The sequence below is a fragment of the Macrobrachium nipponense genome, chromosome 31 (assembly GCF_015104395.2).
Source record: "Macrobrachium nipponense isolate FS-2020 chromosome 31, ASM1510439v2, whole genome shotgun sequence".
NCBI lineage: Eukaryota > Metazoa > Arthropoda > Malacostraca > Decapoda > Palaemonidae > Macrobrachium > Macrobrachium nipponense.
In genome coordinates, this window is record NC_061093.1 from 58255021 (window position 1) to 58273198 (window position 18178).

The window sequence follows — 18178 nt, forward strand, 5'->3', positions numbered from 1 at the left end:
AAGTATTGTATTCCAGTTGCGCATTGTATTTTTGAAGGAAGCTGATGGTGTTTTCCTCTGCCCCATATATTTTCAGGTATTCTATTAGCCATGTGTTTGGTATCATGTCGAAGGCTTTCTTATAGTCTATCCATGCCATGCTTAGGTTGGTTTTCCTTCTCCTACTGTTCCTCATTACCATTTTGTCTATGAGGAGCTGGTCTTTTGTGCCCTTACACTTCCTTCTGCAGCCTTTCTGTTGGTGGGAGATGGTGTTTGTCTCCTCTAGGTAATTGTATAGCCTTTCACTGATGATACCCTGTTAGTAACTTCCACATTATTGGTAGCAGGTGATAGGCCTAGTAGTGGCTACTATTTCCCTTACTCTTGTCTTTTTGTACTAAGGATTTTGTTCTTCCTGTGGTCATCCATTTGGGTGCATGGTGAATTTGAGATACAATGCTGGAGTTGTTCAGCTATTCGTGGGTGTGGGGCCTTGAAGTTTTTGAGCCAGTATCCATGGACTTCATCAGAACCTGGGGCTTTCCAGTTTAGCATTTTCTGTAGCTGGTGTCTGACTGTGTCTGTCGTGATCTCTGTGAATCTTTGTTTTATTCTCCCTGTTTCTTCTTCCTTGACTTCCTGGAGCCATGTTTGCATGTTTGTTGTGTGATACCGGATTGCTCCATATGTTTTCCCAGAGTCTCTTACTTGGTTTCGGCTTCAGGAATTTCTGGGTGGTTGTCTTCCCCTCTTAGTTTGGCTGTATAGTCTTTCTGGTTGGTCCCGAATAGTTTGTTCTGTTGGTATCCCTTATTCCTGTTCCTTGTACCGTTGGATCTTATGTGCTTTGGCCTTAAGCCTCTGTTTTACATTTTCTATTGTGTTGTTTAGTCCCCTCTCTTGTACTTTGTATTTCTCGTTGAAGTTCTTCCCTTGTTTTCTTGCTTCTTAGCCTTTTTTTTCTGCCATCTCTTTCAGTTTACTCAAGTCAGATCTCATCACCATGATTTGCTTTTCCAGTCGCCTTTTCCAAGGAGGTTGCCTGTTTTGGTTTCTGTTGGGTTGGTTTGTGCTAGTGGTTGGTGTTCGAATCCCCATCACTTCTGCTACTAATCTTGCTCCTGCATATGCCAAGTTATTTGTTTCTGTGATAGTGGTGGTGTGTATTATGCCCATTATTTCATTGACCTCACTTGTTTTCTCCCTTAATTTCTTGGTGTTGTAGGCTTTCATGGGGGGGATCTTTGTTCTCTCTGTATCTGGCTCCATCCATTGTCTAATCTTTTCTACCCATTCCGTCCTCTCTGTTACTTCGTCGGTGTTTCTTCGTGTGTCGTTGTTTTGATACCTCATCATCCATGTCGTCTTCTGTGGCATCGACTCTCAGTTCGTCTTCGTGTAATTCGTTGTCGTGTGGCATTTCTCTTTCCAGTTCTTCTCTTTCTGTTGGGGAGAGCCAGTTCTTTATCTTTATGTTCCTTACTTGGTCTGCCAGCCTCTGCTCTGTTTGGGGGGTTTTATTCCTCTCATTCTAGATGTTGACCAACCTTCTTCTATATCCTCTCTCCGTCGGGTTGCTTCTGATGTAGCATCTCCATATTTCCTTATTTTCTTCTCTTGTCCATTTCTTCCTTTTTGCTTCTGTAGCTCCAATCTCAGGCTGTTGATTACTGTCGTTGTGGTGGTCAGTTGCTGGATGACGACCTCCAAGTACCTGACCTTCTTCTCCCTTCAATTGGTTGAATACCTGGTTGCCGGACGGAGCTCCTCTGTTGCCATAGGTTCCATTTACGTCGTTGTCGTTTATTCCTTCATTTCTTTCCATCATTGCTGAGTTTTGCTATTTAACCCATAGCTGGATTCTACCCCACCCCATCAGGGATAGGTACTCATTTACAGCTGAGTAGACTGAGGAAATTATGGTCAAGATCCTTTCTCAAGGAATCAACGCCGAGGAGAGCGGTCACCCATCCAACGACTGACCGCCAGCCCAAATGTTGCTCCTACTTAACTTAATCAGTCCATTGACGACCTATTGATTATTATTATTATTATTATTATTATTATTATTAATTATTATTATTATATTATTATTATTATTATTATTAATTATTATTATTATTATTTCAATAATTGAAAACTATTCACATTAATCAAGCACACAGGAGCCTCTGACTTCAAAATGTAAGGCAAATGGAAAGTAATATTCAAACATCAATCTAAATAAATACCTATTGAAAAAGAAACCCACAAATTACTGAATATAATGTGTTTACTTATACGCAATTACATTTTATTTTACTCAACACTCCAGTACTTTCAGGCCCTATCTATGCCCTTTTTCAAGAGATGTGTAGGTTGTCAGCCTGGGTCAAGGCAAACCCAGAAGTCTTCAGGCTGACAGCCCTACACATCTCTTGAAAAAGGACCACAAATAAGGCCTGCAATTACTAGAGTGTTTATTAAAATAAAATGTAAATACTTATAAGTAAACACGTTATACACAGTAATTTTGTGGGTTTCTTTTTCAATCTTCAGAAAAAAAACTGAAAGAAGTTTTTGTTTGGTTTAAAATACCTATTTTTATCATATTTTGGTCTTTGGATTTTATGAGCTCTCAAGACACGTGTGCTGCCGCACCTCGCTTTGCCAAGATTAGAAATGTTGAATGGTTGAATTTATCGGGAGCATAAATACTTTTGAAGAAGGATCCTCCTTCGGGACCGGAAAACAAAAAAATCAAAACTCGGACCCCAGTGAGTTGATATCTCCCTGGCCATAATCGTCCGAAGATCTGATGAGCTGAAAGACACCGGGAAAAGAAACTCGAGATGAAGAGCAAAACCGAAAATCGTGAATAAGCAGAGAAAGAGAGGAGATGTGAGGAGATGAAAACTTTGTATATATTATATATATATATATATATATATATATATATATATATATATATATATATATATATATATATATATATATATATTACATATATTTGTCTCTCTTCTTGGAAATGTGGAAATGAGAATACGTGTTCCTGAGAGAGAGGAGAGAGAGAGAGAGAGAGAGAGAGAGAGAGAGCGAGAGAGAGAGAGAGAGAGAGAGGAGAGAGAATTACTTTAACAAGGTGAAAGTAGAAGCAGTTTGCCAGCTAAGTAGACAGATATCATAGCGAAAGAATAAAATTAAAAAACTGACAAAGAACTAACCCTGACCGGAAGGATACTAACAAAAGAGCCTTCAGTGCGACTACAGTGCGCCACTTAAAGCCGACTGAGTCCCTTCCGTTGAGATGGATGTACTACAGATGGTGGAAATTATAATACTAATTATAAGTTGTTATTATTGTTATTATTAGTATTATTACAAGATTTTCACATCTTGTATGGAGGATGCACGGCGGGGAGGTATTCCTTACCAGCAGTTGAAATCGAATTATTATTATAATTGTGTTAGTTATTACTGAAAGTAAACGGTTAGTCTTTATAGAGGTTCTGCTCTATTTTTCAAATTATGGTTTTGTTTTTCTCAATGTTGCTTAAACTGGTGAGCAACGCACCGGAGGTTGGTTTTTTTTGGCATGTCGATTTATTACAGCGCCTGGGGAATTCGTTAAACTTTCGGTGTATATCCCGTAGGGTTTCTCAAAGCTTAATGTCAATTTTGAATTTTGAAAATCATTTGGTGTCTGCCATGACATTTTTTCTGGGACTGAGGCGAAGGTGATGGAATAAGGCTGTTTGGTTTTTGTTGCTGCTTTTGTAAAGCTGACCTTATTGCCATCACGGGCTCTTGCTCATAGAGCAGCCCACAAGTCATTATTGAAAAATTAGGTGAGATAGTGATTCTAGTGAGAACGTATTGGTGAAATGAAAGGTTAACAGGCAAGGTTACAAGCATCTTGAGCCCTAAGGCACCCATCAGTAGGAGAGAGAGAGCGATAGTAGCGAGTACTGGCAAGACGTAGAAAAATGAATTATTATTCGTGAGAGAGAAAGAACCAAAAACTTTAAAACTCTACGGAGTTTAGTTGCCGCGTTTCATTTACTCGATCATGCCGTGGAAGAGATGGATGACGTAGGAAGATTAATTAGTTTGAGAGAATGTGGTAAACGTCAGGATCGGCTGGGGTTGGTGGTGGACGATTTTAGAGGATGAGAAGGTTGTTTTTTAAGGAAATGCTAAAGGGGAAGGGGACAGATTCTGAAAGAGAAGGCTGATTAAAGATAATACTTCCACGGATGATTCAGGGTATTATCAGATGATCCAGAATTTGGGAGAGATCTTATTATGGACGAGCCGAATGCCAAGTTCCTACCTTGGCGGCGGTCAGGCCAATTGCACAGATATTCTAATCTTAATCTTTGCAGTTCTTGAACCCTCGACGAAAGCCTGCCTGACACTACATTCTTCTCGCTGCTGGTAATAATGCTACTGCTTGGCTTTTCAACTGAGAAAATGGTTCCAGTTTGTTGTTGTTGTTGTTTAAGATTAAGCCAGCCTTGTGCTGGCACGGGCTCTTGCTCCTGGAGCAGCCCGTAGCTGGATTATCTATGAAGATACAAAAACAGTGCTCTTTGTGGTTAGTTGTTGAAAGGAAGGAGGTTGACAGGCAGGTTTGCAACCCCTTTGAACCTTACGATACCCATCAGTAGGAGAGAAAGCTTTCTGTTGCGAGTCCATCTGTTTATGTTCTGGGGTGCAGCGGGGAGTCCTCATGCCTCTGCTTTTTCATTGGCTATTAGCTGGGAGTTGATTGATGATTGGTTACCGGGCTGTCTGCTCAAACCAAAGCCACGATCGTGGGCGTTGTAGTCATGCCGATCTTCTCAGCAGCTAAATTTGGATTTGCTGATGGCTGCATGACGTCACTGCTGGTATTACTGACTAAGTCAAAGTCGTCTCCGATTATATTTTCTTGAACTGGGGCGTTTTCGGGTGGAGATATGATGTTTGCCGGTACTGGCGTTTCTACGCACGTAGGTTTAGGAGCAAAAAAAAAAAAAAAAAAAAAGGCCTCCTGTGTCGTATTCATGGAGGGCTTCGGCGCCTGATGAGTAGCGCCTCCATAAGGCGCAGGCGGCGAGGGTCGGGGTCCTCCCTATTATTTCTAGTATTGCGAATAATAATACTGTCGCGGGAGATTGCGTCTTCGGGCGGAGTAGCAAGAGAGAGAGAGAGAGAGAGAGAGAGAGAGAGAGAGAGAGAGAGAGAGAGAGAGAGAGAGAGAGAGAGAGAGAGAGAGCGTTATTGACTTGGATAACTATGAGATCACAGTTTCTCTGTAAAATTTGAATAGAGATATATCAACTGATCTTGATCGTGCATTTGAAAATGACCTCCCGAAAAATAGAGAAAAATCTCTACAAGCTGCTGAGTTAACCATTACTTTAAATAAAGATGGTTGAGGAGGGTCTGCTTCCTAAATAATAATAATAATAATAATAATAATAATAATAATAATAATACCTAATAATAATAATAATAATAATAATAATAATAATAATAACCTACACACTTCTTGAAAAAGGGCCCACATATAGGGCCTGAAAGTACTCGAGTGTTGAGTAAAATAAACTGTAAATATTTATAAGTAAACACGTTATATACAGTAATTTTATGGATTTCTTTTATTAATAATAATAATAATAATAATAATAATAATAATAATAATAATAATAATAATAATAATAATAATAATAATAATAATAATAATAATAATAATAATAATAATAATGTCCCAAAACAATTAGATACGATTGGTGGCTAACATTACCAAAGACAGCAAGTAGTGTCGCAGGATATTAAAATATATATATATATATATATATATATATATATATATATATATATATATATATATATATATATATATATATATATATATATATATATATTACTTTGAGTGAAGTTTGACGATGCCAAAAGCAATAGAATCTCAATAAAGGTAGCATATACAGACAAAGACTTGATAACTATTCATGCTCATCGCTGAAGAGTAGGTTGAAATATAAACGAGAGCTGAAAGGTGAATATTAGTAACAAAGGAAGAAGGGAAAAAATGTGTGGAGGGACCCTTATTAGCTTTGCAAAGACCGAAGGGAGTCGCCACCCCTCGTTGTAGAACTTTCGTTTTATTATTCCAAACTTATTCACATTCATGCTAATGATTAGTATCTGAATGACTGAGAATTACCTCTGCGAGGGTGGCACAATACCAGTGTCAATTCTTAATCAAATGGGCGCTATGTCCTCATTGTGGAACAGTGCCCGATTTGGGCCAGACTGCTGTATGGTTTGCCGAAAACTTCAGTAACGCTTAGTTCGTTCATATCTCACCCCTCCCACAAACAAACGCCCCCCCCCCCCTTTCTCCCCACCCTCTTTTATCCGGACTTGGCCCGACAGAAGCGTTAAAGCTGTAATAACAGAAACATTTCGTAAATACTGCTATTTGATATTTGATACTACAGTCTTTTGCTGAATGTCATCGCCAAAGTGAGCCTTTTGAAGAATATGTAATAGCTGGTTTCAGTAAATGTTTTCGGTGTTGTTGGTCAAGAATATAAGTGGCAATCACATAATCGGTGCTGTAACTCAGAGAAGATGCAAGTTTGAACTCAGAGATGAATGACTGAGTGTTATTTGGCCTCCTGAGAAGAAGGCTCGGAGTCTCTTCCTAGACTACATAACCAGTGATATCATCATCATCCAGGTGCCATATCCCCAAGGATGTCGGCAATCATGGCTGGCCATTCCTCTCTATTTCCGGCTCTCTGCAGCAATTGATCTGCAGACATTCTTCCTCCAGTCATTCTACCAATCCACCAGTATTATACGGCATTAAAAAAAAAAACTGAGAGGCACGTCATCTAACTCAGGGCCTCTTGGCAGTTGTTCCATGGTCTTCCAGACAAAACATACGTCATTCTGGTGTCTAAAAGCCTTCGAAAAGAACATAACGTAGTTCCTTAGCTAGAAGCTGCTCCAGATGGAAAATGACCCAAAGCAAATACTGTTCGTAAAAAAGAAACAAATCGAGTGAAAGAAAATAACCATTTTCTGAAATAAATTGGCTTAGATTTGTTCTTTACCAGAAATGGGTTCAGTGAGACAGATAAGGCAATCCGTTTTCTGAGGATAACGAGAGATTAGAGATCTCTGTACAAAATGCAATTTTCTAATGACATTTTTTGTGATAATCGTGTGATCTCTCCAGAAGTCGGGAGAAATGGTGGAATTTATGGCGAACAAATCATTTGGAGATCGTCCTTGAGGAACTAAAAACTGAAAAGATCAAAACGGTCTCGGTGAATTAATAGTTCCCATCAATAACCATCTCAAGAATGGAGCTGGAAGAATAAGGGGGAAAGCCGAGAATGATAGATAAGAAGAGACGAGAGAAGATATTTCGAGAGACGAAACCTCTCTCTAAACTGTATATATTTTCTCCATGCCTGAACATCAACATGTGTATTCATAAGGTCATAGAGAGAGAGAGAGAGAGAGAGAGAGAGAGAGAGATTTTCATAATATTATTCTTAACGATGGCTCGGGAAAAGGTTAACAAAATGTAAAGAGCTTTTAGTTCTATGTCGGCGTAATACCAAGTGGAATTACTGGGACTGTTTTTACAATTTAGTTTAACGATTCCACAGAAGTCACATTTCCAGGCTCTTATAAATAACATGAGTATATTTATGCATTACTGCAAAATCAAATTAAGAAAAGCTGATAACATCTAAATGGAACTGCAGGAATCCATTCCACCCGAGGATTACTAGAAGTGACCTCCTTTCTGGTTAGGACTTTTGTTAAAGAAAGTGTTGAGGGATAATTCTATAAACCTGATTTCCGATCAGCCAGTTTTGTAGTGTATGAAATATATAGATGCTCATCATTGCTTGAGTAGAATGTTGACTTTCAAAGCATCAGAGAAAAAGGTCGAGAAATTACAAACTGAGAACTAGAATTTAACCACAGACGACAATAGCTTGTGATAATTATTTAGAATCATCTCATGTTTCTATTCCTGGATGTTTCTTTGTTTAGTGAGGACGATTATACTTCTTTCTTTACCCGTCTGTCACTTTTGAAAGAAACCTCGTTATTAATTAACGCAGTAATTCCAGTCATTTTGCTTCATTTATGAGGACAGATACAAATAGGAACCGGGACAGGAATATAATTATTGGCTCACAAATTAAACCAGGTTAATCTGTCTCCGGTAATCAACTCTCTCATATTATAGGAGCGATATGTTATCATAATGGAAAGCGGATTAGTTGCACATTTTCAGCCCAAAGAAACACGTGTGCTACAGCGATCGTCTTATTTCTCCTGGACAACGAACTCCTAAATATCAAGGTGGATGAGATTTGGATATGGACACCATTGTTTTGATATCTGATTTACCCAGGGACATCTTTATACCGTTACCATGATTACTTTTATTTAAGTTCAGAGAAAGACTCAGCCACATATCTTGAATCCCACTGAGCAAATCTAAGGATTTATTCGCAGATGAGGTTGAAAATGTATCAGGGGCACGGAAGATGGATAAATCAAAACGTCGCAGAAAGTAGTGCAGATGGACGTCGAATAAATAATGCCAAGAGACCTTTGCATTTCCTACATTGCACTACATAATGCAATAGTCCCCCAAGGAGACATTGGATTAGTTAAGTCTTGGATGGGAGATTATCACAAACCCCATTGATAGTAATCGGGTCACGGGCATAGCGCTAACGATTTCACCACAAAACCAAACTCTTAGAAAGTGGTAACAAATGTTGGGAACCATTTATGAGTGGCATTTGGTCAACATTAGCCCCCAGAAGCGATCCGAGTGATTTGCCCTATAGGCCTAAATTCGAAAAAACTAGATTGAAAAATATAATAAAGATAATAACACTACGGGAAAAATAGGTCTATTGTGTGAGTCAAGTATTTAATTTGAACAGGCCTAAATGTTTATAGATGACGCTAAAAGAATTATCTTTGAAGTGTAGTATAAGGACAATCATTAGTCACGCTTTTTCACCTAAACTACCCGAAATGTCAAAGTATACGGTTTTGTCCAAATTACAATGAAAAAGGAGCAGGAGGTGCAGCTACTTGCTGGAAACATTAGGCACATGGTGCAAGTAGCAATATAGTAATAAACCCAACCGAATAAGAATCAGCGAAACGCCTCGTAGATGAGATGAGGTGACCTGACTGGTATTACAAACCCTCACATATGCCGATCGTAGGATAGTTTTGTAAAAGTATATGTATTCTGGCGTCCTTGCAGCCTTCGAAGTCCAATATTTTGGGTCGAGGAATCCTCTCGATGATCAAGTCAAGTCAAGTCAGGTCAGTCGAGGGAATTAGCTGGCAATCGCCGTGAGCTGTCTAGCCTGTGAGGATGGTTTCACGTTTTGCCCAAGGCCAGCAATGTCACAGTAATTCTGTCACTCCAGATTTGTTATCGGCGTAAGAGTCCTCTCCTGATAATGGAGTTTCAAGCTCCGTGACGGGTCACCCGACCATCTCTTGGATTAGTAGTACCTCTTTCACTCTGTCTCTCACTCTCTCTCACTTTATATATATATATATATATATATATATATATATATATATATATATATATATATATGTATATATATATATAAATATATATATATATATATATATATATATATATATATATATATATATATATATATATATATATAATAAAAGGAGCCCATAGCAACGCCAAAATATAAAACAAAGAAAGTACTATAATTCAGATACTGCTGTCTCTCTCTTCAGGTACCTGAGGAGAGAGGCAGCAGTCTCTGAAATATAGTACTTTCCTTCTATATTTTGGCGTTTTTATGGGCTCCTTTTATTAGATGGAATTCCGTTGTAAAAGAACATTTTTACCATTCATATATATATACATATATATATATATATATATATATATATATATATTTATATATATATACATATATATATATATACATATATATATATATATATATATATATATATATATATATATATATATATATATATATATATATATATATATATATATATATATATATATACATATAGAGATGTATGAATGCCTACATCTTTAAAACTTAAATATCGAAGGACTTTTGTAGATTTAGCATGGAAAAGAGCTGGGAAAACGTTTAATCTAACTACTGACTAACTTGAATTTAGTAAGCATAACTTTCTCAAATTCTTTCCAAATGTATTTCATTTGTGCCTCGACAATGCCTGAATAATGGCGAAAGCGGTTGGCAATGCCTTTCTGCCTATCATTTATTTGTGGTATTGTATACATATATATATAATATATATATATATATATATATATATATATATATCTATATATATCTAAAATATATTATATATTATATATATGTAAGTGTTTAACATAATAAAAATATGGAATGTTAGTCCATATCATATAAAAGATTGCTTGCAGGAATGTGATCAGACTAGAGACGCTAAAGATGGACGTATACAATAAGTATGTAGGCTAAGATAACATGCGTCACCTGTAGTCACTCAATTGTTTATAAACATTAGTCCAAGCTCCCTGCTTGAGACAACTACCGCCTACGTGATCTGTAGCGTGTCTCATTTGATTGTGTGTTTCGTATGAAACTATGTCATCTGATAGTATGTTCATATGTTCGAACTACTGTCTGTTCCTTCATAACTTGTAACAGAGAGGGTAGACAAGCAGACAGAGTTAGCTATCCGACATTAGAAGACTGTACCTCTTTACCTAAGCTTTATCATGTAGAGGAATAGGATTAGCCATTATCATTGGCAGAAGCGATCAAGCTATCGTTATTAGAAGACTTGTACAATCATATCTGATCTTCAGCAATGTGTAAAAACTTCAGAAGAAATTATATCTATTTTTATACTTAGTGTTTTCTACAAGAACCTCACCGAACCATGAGTTTAACACATCGTCGTAAAGATAATACCGACTTCGTAAGTGATCTACAAAACCCCAGACACTCCATTGAAGATGGAAGTGCAATACCAACCGACTTAGCGTATAGATTATCGCTAGTCTAACATTACCTCATAGGGCGCCTTATCATACAAGGCACAAGCCCTAATATTGGTGGCCAGCGGACCAGAAGAACTCTACAACGTCCTACGAAGAAAAAAACAGAATAATAAATCATGAAGTCAACGACGACGAAAGCAGCAGATTCTTCAAGCAAACCTAGTATCATCATTAGTGAGCGACTTCAGAAAACAACAAGATTCGTCAAGCAACTTAGTATCATCGTTAGTGAATAACTTCAAGAAACAAAACCGACGTGTCTTTTTCTTACGACAACGCAAGCTTCGTCTCTCATTAGAATCATTCAAGAAAACATCGTTAGTGAGCGTTTCCGGAACTTCAAGAAACAAAACCGAACGCGTCTGCAGCATCGGATTTTCAAGGGCTCGAATCATCGAAACAACGCGCACGGGGGGAAACTGAAGCCAAACCAGGTCGTCCGCTAAATAGAGAAGGAGGACCGAGGCCGTGTGTCGTTATCGGAACACCGTGACTTTCCCACAAAAGCAAGCTAAGTACAATTTTTTTTATTCATTGGAGTAACTTTGAGTGTTTCCTATGCAGGTCGAATTTCGTTATTCCTGTGGCTGAAGTTACGAGACATTCTTATCTTACTTATTTTTTTTACAGAAATTATCTATATCATTGAGATTTCGCTACTGCGAGTTTTTATCTTTGAGTGTCTGTTTCCAGAAGTTCTACTGAAATTTCATCATAATTCATATACTATGTTAATTTTATCATTTTGGGTGATTATTAATCCTTACGTAACAAATCATATTAAACAGTGAATATTGCGTTTACGCAGTGGACGTCTGTATTTATACAGATGCATGGATAGGGGCGTTAAGCACCGTAGTGATTAGAAAACACACAAAAAACAAGTGGAAACACCCGTACAAATCTAGATAAATTAGAGTAACACTATTTCGGGTCATGACAATAAATGCTCCTTTGCAAAGTCCCGATCGCAGTTTTAGCCTTGAGTTTTTTTTGAGTTTATATAAAATATCGAACCTCAATGACTCAACTTAACTTTAAAAATATGCTGGATTGCAAGGAATAACATGTCTGTAAAAAACTTTCATCAGGCTAAATGCGCTGACCAGGATCCCTCACTATTTCAAATTTTAGCAAAGAATGAAGTACAAACAGTTAAGATTGAATGCAGTAGAGATAACTCGTCTTAATTAGTAATCGCTCAGTTCCTAATAGTTCGTCATTCATTGCTTTATACGTACCAGCAACATAATGCTAAAAACACACAATATGTTGCCGATGGTAATAAAGAGAAGGATCCTAATTATTACAAAAAGAAATAGAAACAGTAGCCGTTCAGAATCAAACAAGCAAACTCGGTGACTGTGTCCCACCTAGTCAAGCGGTCAAGGTTAGTCAAAAACTGCCGAAGTGTTCAAAACATAGCAAATTCCACACAATAAGCGACTCTAGCAGAGTGGGGAAAAGCGATGTTGGTTCATACCAATATCTTTTTGAATTAAAAAGGATTTTTCCTATGAAACACATGACCGTATAAGTAATCAGTAGCAGGTTTTCGTTTTAATTTTAATACATTAAGTTATAATAAATACTGTGGATTAAGCCCAACTGTACGCGCCGTAAAAATTAGAATATCTTGTTTTATTTCTTTAGTACACGCAATATCTTGTATTTACGGACTCACCGTCTGTTTGTTCGAACTTCCCTAATGAGAAGTCCGGATAAGCGAGCGCTTACAGATACCTCTATAGTATAAAAAAAACGTTGATCTGTATCTAGTGTAATTGTAAGATTCATCTAGGGGTATACAAAATATTATCTTACATCCTGCAAAATAAGGCGTGTTTATCAAAAGGAAAATCCTATAAACCTTCAAACATAGTAAAATCCGTTTGTCAAAAATGAGACAGTTAATCAAATAATAACTTATATAAAGGAACTATACATTTGTCTCATAAAATCGTAACATTGTTCAAATGACCCAACAGAATTCTCCCACAACCGCAGTCGTACTTTGCACGCAAAATCTCGAGAAGCATGCACCTCGAATGTCTTAGTGCGTGTAAAAAGACTTTGCTGGAAATGAAATTTTAATCCTTCCCGACACTCTGAAATATAACGATTTCCGCGAACAAAGCCCTAAAAGTATACATATCGTGGATACGGAAGTTATAAATATCGCATTTTTTATTGTTGCTAATTTTTAATCACGCCCAACCAGTCGTGGATGAATCTCTCTGATAATCTATCTAAAGTAATATCCGTAAAGTCATTCAAGCAGAGGTGATTCAGCAGAATTTTTTTTATCTTCTACCTGAATACCAGGAAGTTTCTCCACTAGCGAGTGATCTCTGGGAGAAAAACGGATGTCATTGAAAACAAAACACGGTCTAAGGACAAACATAAAGCTATTTACGTACCTTCGTTTAGATTCTCAATGAAATTTTAAAATAGAGATAAATGACGAAGTTGAAAAATGTTAGTAATAGGAGCCATTAGGAAATCAAATAAGCCATATAATTTTTCCCTCAAACGTCATGCCATAAAAGATCGGACTTGGCGTATCTGCGCAGATTACTGTCGCTTAAATAAACAAGGAAACGACTCCCGATAGTTTCCAGTGCCATGTACCGACGACATCTTATCTCTGTTAGGTTAGAATAAATTTTTTTTCACCAACTTGGACGTACTTAAATGTTTTTACCAGATACCATTACCTAAGTGATTGTACCTCATACACCGTTTTCAGCACACTCAGGGGACATTATCAATTTTTACGTATGCCTCCGGCTTACGTTGCACCCCAATTACAATATAGTGTTTGGAGAACTATTAGGGGATAACCTACATGCCTATATGGATGATCTTGTAATCTTTTCTAATACCTTAGAAGTACATTCACATAAAGTAGAGCTAGTGCTACAGAGACAAAGACAAATAATCTCAGAGTAAAATATCTAAATGTTCGAGTTTTTTAAAACCGAACATGTTTATCTAGGTTTTATGTGTCTGGTCAAGGTCTTAAAGTAGTCCGTGGTAAGGTGTCGGCTATTCATAACTTCCGGTACCTATTAACGTAAAAGGGGATACAGCACTTTTGCGCTGTAGTGGGTATTACAATCGTATGCAAATATGTAACTCTTCAATCATGACAGCTCCTTTAACAGATCTTACGAGAAGAGCGTAGATTGATTATGGTCTAAAAAGCATCAACAGGCGTTCGATATCTTAAAAGCGGAATAATGCAGCTTACCTAACTTAAAAATCCTGATTTAAATAAGGAATTTTTTTTTTTTTTTATTGCAACAGACGCCTCAGACCAAGGTAAGAGGGATACTACTTCAGCAATATGATAAACAGTTCTTCCCTATAGCTTTTTATTCACGTAAACTAAAGCCCTCTGAAAGTAAATATGCCAGTAATAGGCAAGGAAGGGCTAGGGGCTAGTATCTTAAACACTAGTACATTTTAAGTTCATAATCTATGGCTATCCTGATAAAGTCCTTACTGAACATGAGTCCTTTACCGAGTTTTTCAAAGGCTTTAATCACAGTCCAAAAGGAACTCGGTGACAAATGATCATTCAGTTTATTGGAGCCAAGATAAGATATCTACCTGGGAAAGCAAATATCATAGCTGACGCATTATCCCGCAATCCCGCACCATACTGCAAAGAACCATTAATTAGATATAAAATATAGAAATATCCGTGCCTATTGTTAAAACCGTATCTAAACAAGAAAATTCCTTAAACCAAGAGATCGCGAGCATTGAATATCTGGGTTGGATCGCAGAACTGTTACAAACTGAACAAAGCAGAGTCAACAGACATAACCCAAACAATAAACACTTCGGACGGAAACAGAGTCAGCAGCAATAAACACCAAACAATAAACACTTCGAAACGGAAACAGGGTCAGCGGCTAAGCAAACCAATAAACACTTCGAGCAGAAACCCTAAAGCAAAAGTATATTTAAAGTATGTGTATCAGAATAATGTAATCAAATGTAATATTATAGTAGGTCTGTGACGAGGAAAAACCCGAAGAACACAACAGATGACTAACGACCAGGTAGTAGTAATAATCTCTTTCATACCAATCGTCATAAACTGGTTGCATTCCGTCATCCAGGGTTCCTATTATGTCACAGAAAGCCAAATCACTATTTTACTGGCCTACAGTGCTTACAGATATAAAAAGCACATAACTGATTGTAAACACTGTCATGAAAACAAGGGACACACTAAGACACCTGTCCAAGTTAAGGGCCTATCCTGTGCCAAATCAATCCTTGAAAGAATATACGTAGAATTATTAACAGAATTACGAGTCTGACAGAGGGAATAAACACTTCTTAGTGTTAATAGTTCCTTGACACGTTATATAGAATTAATAGCACTAAAAACAAACACCGCAATTGAGTGCGTTACGAATATTTATGAGTGCTAAATCAGTAAATATGGAATTCAACACATAATAATCTGTGACTCGGGTGGTGTAAATCAATAATAATCTCCTTAACACGTTGTGTGAATTCCTTTCCATTAAGAAAACCAATAATATATTTTATCACCCAGAGTCAATCGGTTTGGTAGAATAACTGTATTAAATAGGAAGTGTCAATGTCTTACGAGTTACGACTCATGATGTTGGATCCGAACTGGATTATAGCGGTTCTCGCGTTTTAAATACCTTTATTATTTATATCTTGTATCTATAGAATTGATGCCGCAAGTAGCCTTATACGGTACGCCGCTAGAACACTTTTCCACATATTCAAGCCAACCATTAATTTATCAAATATATATAAAAAAAATATATACATAAATAAATATAAAAATAAATAAATATGGATACAAGTGGAGTCAAATATAATACACTCCGTAAGAAGTCGGAAGGGTTACAAATTATAATAAAAAAGGAATCACGATAAAATCAATAAGCAAAACGTAACCATAGATAATTAAATATCCAAATATATATGCGTAAGATTTGAACTCTAACTTAACGCTTTAGTAATGACAAATAAGCTAAAAGTTCAAACACATATCCAAAATCTACTGACATATTGTCTGTCCCGGTGATTTATATTCGTAGTCAATGAAAAAAAAAATTAAATAAATAAATAAATAAACTAACTAATAATAATAAAATAAATAAAATAAAATAAAAGAGATTTTAAAGTCAGGAAGTCTAGAAGTGAAAATGTTATCTATGGAATAATCCTATATGAATCTTATACAGGGCTAATAATATATATAGAATTTGTATGGAAACCTTTTCATATAGTTTGAATAAGGAATATTTATTTAACATAATGCCAACATGAAACAATAATATTGTTCAATTTTGGTACTGTTGTTTTTTTTTTCAGACATTCTTCTCATGCGGGTGGAGAATTAAAACACTAAAATATCATTTGAAAATACTAAAGTCGTACTCTCTTACAGCAAGTAACGTAACTCTTTGGGCTGGCTGAGAGCAATCTCCTGCCAAGTGACGACGTCATCATTGCCGTATCAGCATTTGTTCCTTTTAACCTCAATAATCTGCTTACACAGGCTTCATCTCACGCTTGCAAAAGCAGATGACTGGAGAAAGGAATGCTTAGCCCGAACTTCTCATGGGCAAGGCAGACATGTCTATCGGTGTGCGCAATGCAACTTTAGCTAAGGAGTTGCAATCATTTTAAAATTAATAACAAAATAAGCAATAGAATTTCTATAACAACAAAATGAATTAATTTTTTCTGAACCTCATAGACATTTAGAAGTATCAAGATATATATGTGAAATATTTACTTGGCAACATTAGCTATTACCAATTCAAGTAAAAACATTCATGGGAAAAATGTCACATTTTCTTGAAAAACCCAAAGTTTATTTAGAAATTAGTTACATAGTGGGTTTTTTTCGTTGCATCTCCTACCTATTAATAAAGTTTTTAAAATTAACCTCAGAGGATGCGCGCTCCCCCCCGAGAAAATTGAAATATTAAACACTTTTGTTAGGGCACATAGGAGTCATGATTAATATTCTCTTTGACTCTTATGTTGCCTGGCAATCTTACAAATAGCTCCGTTTTCCACTTCTTTGTCTAGTAATTCACTACCAGTAATATCGAATTTTCTTTCTTTGGGGATTTGTATAGATATCTGTTTTTTATTTGTTTATAATTATGGATATTTTTACAGTCATCATAGACCTGGATAGGTTTTTCACTCCTTGTTAATGCCATGGATAAAAAAGTTTGTACAGCGGACTCTTTTGAATTCCAAAATATCAGCGAATTCATGTAAGTCTGGGGTCTAAATGGCTCTCTCCCCCTCCCCTGTATTTGGATGTCGTCTGAATTTACTTTGCCCTTGTGACAAGTATAATTTCACTTGCAGGCTGATTAATGGAACTAGTTACAGTATCCTGCAGTACGAGAGTTTCACATCGCAACTTCAAAAAATCGTTCGTCGCAGCGGACGACTACAGTCAAGTAACAACCGCCTACAATGCGAAAGGAATTTCATGGACTTCTTCGACCGACACCGTATCTCGTCGTTAATCTCGACCGACACCGTATCTCGTCGTTAATCTCGTTTTCATGCGGAACGCTCCAGCGGCTGTCGGAATTCGACTACAAAAGGGACATACTTCCGACAATTACGACCTGAAGGATATTCAACTCTACTTTGCTGGCGAAGGACTCGTGCTGGGGATGATTTTGATTCATCGCGAACGTAATCGTGTAGCTTAGGATGCAGAGAATAAGTATGAGCGCAAAAATAGAACGTTGGACCCGCCCAGCAAATTTTCCCCTTGTTTTAACCATTGAAAAAGGCCGTTTCATTGGCTATAGGTGGTTGTCTGGAACTGTGTAATGGACGAAAAGTTGTTCGAAAGCTAGTTAAAAAGTGAAATAGTATAACCTCGGTCATGTATCCTATATATATAAAGTATCATGTATCCTATATCTATAAATGATCATAAATAACAGAATCGAAATATATTTTTTTGCGTGTACGCACTAGGAATCTTATATAAATGATCATAATAACAGAATCTAACTATATCTTTGCGTGTACGCAATAGGAATCTATTTAAAGTGCACATATATTAATCATAATTATATGAAT